We start from the raw sequence: 6,285 nt of genomic DNA on the forward strand, positions 1-6,285 counted from the left end.
CTTTGGAGCCTGTCTTGGAACTAACTCTCATAGACCAGGCTGGCCTTGAACTCACAGAGATCCTCCTGCCTCTGCCTCCCAAGTGCTGGGATTAAAGGTGTGTGCCACCACTGACCAGCATATTTTTTGATTTTTGTTTTTTGAGACAGAAGATCACAGGTTTAAAGCCACCCTTGGTTATATGGTGAGGCCTTCCCTTGTTTAAGACAAAACAAAACAAAACAAAACAAAACAAAACAAAACAAAACAAAACAGAAAACCTGACCAGGGCTGGGGATATAGGTCAGTGGTAGAGCGCTTGCCTAGCATCTGAGAGGCCTTAAATTCAGTTCTCAGTTCTACAAAATAAAACGTGCCCCCAGGGGCTGGGGAGATGGATGAGTAGGGAAGAGTGATGTTGTACAAACATGAAGGCCTGAATTGAAACCCCCAGTTTCTATGCAAATATCTGGGTATAGTTGTGTATTACCCCTGCACCCAATGTGGGGCAAGGGGCAGAGCTAGGTGAAGAGGAACTCATCTGCCTTACAGTCAGCCTTACTGGAATGGTGAGATTCCTGTTAAATGAGATTCCCTGTCTTAAGGCAGAGAGGCAGAGAGTGATAACGACACCTAAAGTTTCCCCCTGGAGTTCACAGAGATGTGCTTAATTATGTATTCACACACACACACACACACACACACACACACACACACACACACACACACAGAGGGTGATGGCTTATTCCTGCAATCCCCGCATTCCAGTATTGTAGGTGGGAGGACTTCAAGGCCCCGTTTTGGCTACATGAGACTCTGTCTTTAAAAACACACAATCGAAACAAATCTTCCTTTTTGGTGTCTGGCCTTTGGCTCTAACATGCTGGCCTCCTTCCAGAATGAGCAGTAGCCAGCTGGACTTCGGAGTCATGTTCTGGTGATGATTCTAGCTCTGTGGTATTAACATTCTTCCCAGGTTGTTCCTGTTTCTAGAATCCTGTCTTATGTCTGTTCTGAATTTCCACTCCTGAGGCTGATGTGACCTGTTCATTGCTCACCTGGTCTTCTCAGCCAACTTAAGTCAATGACCAAAACACGGCAGGTCAAGCTCTTACTTTGGTAACCATGACAAGCTGGGTGTGGTGGTACACCCCTTTAATCCTAGCACTCAGGAGTCAGAGGCAGGTGAATCTCTGTGAATTCGAGGCAAGCCTGGTCCACGTAGCAAGTTCCAGCACAGCCAAGGCTACACTTGTCTCAAAAGAAGTAAGTAAAAACAAAACAATAAAATCAAACATGCCAGAGAGCTTCCAAAAGACACAACTAAAAAGTCCATCACATCTTCAGAAACAAGGGACCACAGATGCTGCTGAGTTAATTTTCTGTTGGCTATCTACTGCTGGACATGCAGTCTACACTTAGGAGTACTTTGTTTTCCCAGTGAGACACCCTTGGAGAAAACTAAACTTTCATTTGCAATACGTATCAATTGGAGATAGCTTCTGGATTAGGGATGGAGGCATGGGTCCACTCCTTTCAGCTCTAGGACCTATTTTATTTTATTGTTATCCCTTAGAAGCCTGTTTGTTTTATAATGAGAGGCAGAAAGGGGTGGAGCCAGATGTAAGGGAGTGGGGAGGATCTGGGAGGAGTAGAGGGAGGGGAAACCATAATCAGGATGTATTACGTGCTGCTCAGCACATTCCCTGTCTCTTTCCCAGGAATGGAAGCCCAAGTTCTGCCTCCTGACAATGGTGTGTGTGTGTGGTGTGTGGGGGGAGGAGTAAAGAGCGTTGTCTCTAACAAAAGCCATGATTTTACCCCTTTTCTTAACACGATTCCTGTTCTGAAGGGTTTGTCTCATAAACACCTCGTTTATTTGTTTAGTCTTAGTTGGGCTTTTGCTGAATTCATTTCATTCTAGGGTTCAAGTGAGTTCGTGTCTCATGTGTGTATGTGTTGTTGTGTATGGTCAGTCAGTGGCACAGGGAGGTAGACTTATCTCAGAATGTCAGAGATGCCAGGCGTCATTAGATGAAAGCAGCGGGAACAAGCAAGCCTTGCAGTTCGCGCCGGTGTTGAACTTTTATGAACTGAAGACTTGTCCCAGGATAATGACGGAATGATTGAATGATGTTAGAAGTACTTACTTGCATCTAAAAATGCTGAAATGAAAGCAATGATTGCCGGGTGTGGTGGCACAAGCCTTTATTAATTCCAGTTCTTGGGAGGCAGGAGTTCTTCCAGCTCAGAAACAGAACTGGAAGAACCCGAGACCAGGAACAGACTTTATTTCTTTCATTTTATTGTGCTTATTTTGAATAGCGTGTACTTGTGGGTTGCGAGCATGAGAGCAGTTCCTGTTTCTGAGCTAAAGCTAGCAAGGCACTGGCATTACAATAGCTGTGAATCAAATCAGTTTCTTCCATTGTTCAACAAATGAAATCCTTTACTTTCTACTTCATTCTCTGAGTGGAGGCCTTGTGTATTTCCACTGTGCTGGGCTAGAGAGAGGGCAAGAACGCTTGTTCATGATGGCCAAGGTAATCTAGCATTTGGAGCCTGTAAATCATAACTGGAAGCCAGAAATTGCATTTGCTTCTGAGCACTGCAAACAGCTTGTCTGTACTGAAAACTGATTCTCAAATGTGATGTGTACAGTGCAAGGAGAGGCCAACAAGAACTTGAAATAATTTTTATTTTTAGGACTTAAAAATAATTTTATCTATTTTTTTACTTTATGTATGTTGATGTTCTGCTTGCATGTATGTCTGTGCACCGTGATATGCTTGGTGCCCCCAGGGACCAGAAGAAGGCATTAGATCCCAAAGACCTCAGTTAAACAGTTGTAAGCTGTCATGTGAATGTTGTGAATCAAACCCGTGTCTTCTGAAGGAGCATCCAGTACTCTTAATCTCTGAGCCATCTTTTCAGCTCCTGTTTTATTTTACTTAAATATTTTTTCATTTATTTTACATACCAGTTTCCCCTCCCTCCTCTCCTGTCCCCTCTTCTTTCCCATCTATTCCCTTTCTCCTATTTTGTTTCGTTTTGTTTAAAATTTTGAGCTATGGCCTTGCTTTTCTCTTTCTCTCCTTTCTATTTTTTCCCACTTGGGCCAGAGTCTCGTGTGCCCCCCAAGCCCATCTCAGACTGCTCTGTAGCTGAGGAGACTGGTCTTTAACAGCTTCTTCTTCTGGATTCTGGAATACAGGCGTGAGCCACCACATCTAGATCTATTTCATGCTTTTTTGTTTGTTTGTTTGTTTTGTTTTTTTTGAGACAGGGTCTTATTGTGTAGATCTGGCTGTCTTGGAACTACCCACCTAGACTCAGCTGACCTTGAATTTAGAGAGCCTCCTGCCTCTGCCTAGTGAGTTCTGGGATTAAAAGCATGTACCACCCACCATGCCTGCCTCTTTATTTTCTTTAATAGATGTGTATATATATTATGCTAGGTATTTCCCTCTCGTTCCCGTTTCCCTTCCAAGTAAAAGGATTCTAACAGCTCTATTATAAAAATCACAAGGCATGCACATCAGTTAAAAGAATATCAGTTAAAAGATCAGATTCAAGGCTAGTGGTGGCAGCTGTGCCTTAAACCTTAGCGTTTGGGAAGCAGAGGCCAGTGGATCTCTGTGAATGGGAGACCAGCCTGGTCTTCTCAGTCAGTGTCGGGTGGTCTACATTGCAAGTTCCAGGCCAGCTAGGGCTATGTAGTAAGACTTTGTAAAAAAATAATTATCCCCTGCACTAAACACAGGTGCATATATGACTTTGTAGGAAGCTCTTTGTCCCAGCCCCAAAATGCCTTAGTCAGTTAATATTCTGGTTCATAGTCTAGTAAATGTCTCTGAGTGCTTGTTTGATTTTGCTCAGAAAAAAGAGGATATTGAGATTAGCATCTGCTTCGAGGGAAGACAGGGATAGAAGGTTGTCACCCTGCAAGGTGTTGAGAAGCCAGAGGAATGTCTAAAGTCCAGTTATGTCCTACTGAGGCAGGAGTTGAGAGAGTAATCAGTGGTCCTAAGCCAAATCTGAATTTGCTTTCTAGGAAACTTGGCAATGTTCTTAGGAGCAAAACTTCCCCCTTTCCCCATAATTCCTTGAAAATTATTTATCTTTGGCATAAGGCCATATGTTGGTGAACTGCCTAGGTGAAAGAAAACATTTGAGGTAAATCCTGACAGAGTGGGCAAAATCAAGCTGCCCCAGTAGGAAGCGGAGACTGATTTGGAGTTTAACTGGGCACAGTGGTACATGCCTGTAATTGTTGAGGCTAAAGGAATGGGATCACAAGTTTTTAGGCTAGCCTGAGCTACAAAGTGAGACTTTGTTGAAAGAAAAGAAAGAAAGAAGCAAAAAAGGATTTTGAGGTTTTCCTTATCCATGTGATTTCAACATTTCCTCTTCTGGGCCTATAGCTAACAGAGATGAGTGACCACATTGTAAGGATACGCACGTTTCTGTGTTCCTTGAAGCGCTGTTTACGGTAGCCAAAATATGGAACCAATCTAGATGTCTGCCAATAGACAAATGGATAAAAATGCACCGTATATGTACACTTGAGTCTTTTTTACATTTTTAATTGATATTTATTGAGCTCTACATTTTTCTCTGCTCCCCTCCCTGCCTCTCCCCTCTTCGTCAACCCTCCCCCAAGGTCCCTATGCTCCCAATTTACTCAGGAGAGCTTGTCTTTTTCTACTTTCTACTTTCCATGTAGATTAGATCTATGTAAGTCTCTCTTAGTGTCCTCATTGTTGTCTAAGTTCTCTGGGACTATGGTTTGTAGGCTGGTTTTCTTTGCTTTATGTTTAAAAACCACCTATGAGTTAGTACATGTGATAATTGTCTTTCTGTGTCTGGATTACCTCACTCAAAATAATGTTTTCTAGCTCCATCCATTTTCCTGCAAAATTCAAGCTGCCATTTTTTTCTGCTGTGTAGTACTCCATTGTGTAAATGTACCACATTTTTTTAATCCATTCTTCAGTCGAGGGGCATTTAGGTTGTTTCCAGGTTCTGGCTATGACAAACAAAGCTGCTATGAACATAGTTGAGCACATGTTCTTGTGGCATGATTGAGCATCCTTTGGCTATATACCCAAAAGTGGTATTACTGGGTCTTGAAAAAGGTTGTTTCCTAATTTTCTGAGAAATTGCCACACTGACATCCAAAGGGGTTGTACCAGCTTGCATTCCCACCAGCAATACAGAAGTGTTCCCCTTTCCCCACAACCTTTCCAGCATAAGTTGTTATCAGTGTTTTTGATTTGGGTAATTCTTACAGGTATAAGATGGAATCTCAGTTGTTTTGATTTGCATTTCTCTGATGACTAAGGATGTTGAACATTTCCTTAAGTGTCTTTCAGCCATTTTAGATTCCTCTGTTGAGAGTTCTCTGTTTAGGTCTGTACTCCATTATGTCCTCTATAGGAAAACTAATAGATCCAGAGATGACTATATGAAGTGAAATTAGCCAGACTAAGAAAGACAAGTTATCACATAATCACACTCCTATGGAGAAGCTGAAACAAAAGACTTCACTATTCAAAGAGAAAAACTAAAACAGTGATTGCCAGGATTGGAGAAAGGAGCGGAACTGGAAAGATGTCAGTTGGAGGTTACATGTAGTGATATGTAGGTTGAACAAGTCTAGAAATCTAATCCACAGCATGAAGACCATGTAGTTAGTTAAGTTATACTGGGCCCCAAAAAGATGCATCAGTGCATAAAGGTGCTTACTGTCAGCCCTGAAGAGCCAGGTTCAGTCCCTAGGATACACTGGGTAGAAGGAAATGATGAACTCTCACAAGTTGCCCTCTGACCTCTCCACACTGCTATGCCATGAACATGCATACACTCACAACTTTTTAATGTAGAAAAATATACCGTATTAGAGATTTTTATTGAAGAGGTAGATTTCACTTGCCTATTTAAAAAGTATTTTAAAAAGGGAGTACTTAGGGCTAGAGAAATGGCTCAGCAGTCAAGAGAGCACTTAATTCTTTATTGTTATGACCCAGGTTTGGATCCCAGAACCCACACTGGGCAGTTCACACACACCTATATGCCAAAGGATCTAACACACTCTTCTGGCCTCCTCAGATGGACATATGCAAAGGCACACAGACACACACGGACACACATACACAGACACACTAAAAATCTATTTTAAATGACCATTCTCTTGAAAACCAAGTTAGCTTTGCCTTTCTATGCCGTGCTGAGGGTAGAGCTCAGAACCTTCCATGTGCTAGGCAGCGCTTTGGCAACTGAGCTATCCTTCCCAGTCCACCTTCT

The sequence above is a fragment of the Microtus ochrogaster genome, unplaced genomic scaffold (assembly GCF_000317375.1).
Source record: "Microtus ochrogaster isolate Prairie Vole_2 unplaced genomic scaffold, MicOch1.0 UNK17, whole genome shotgun sequence".
Taxonomy (NCBI): Eukaryota; Metazoa; Chordata; class Mammalia; order Rodentia; family Cricetidae; genus Microtus; species Microtus ochrogaster.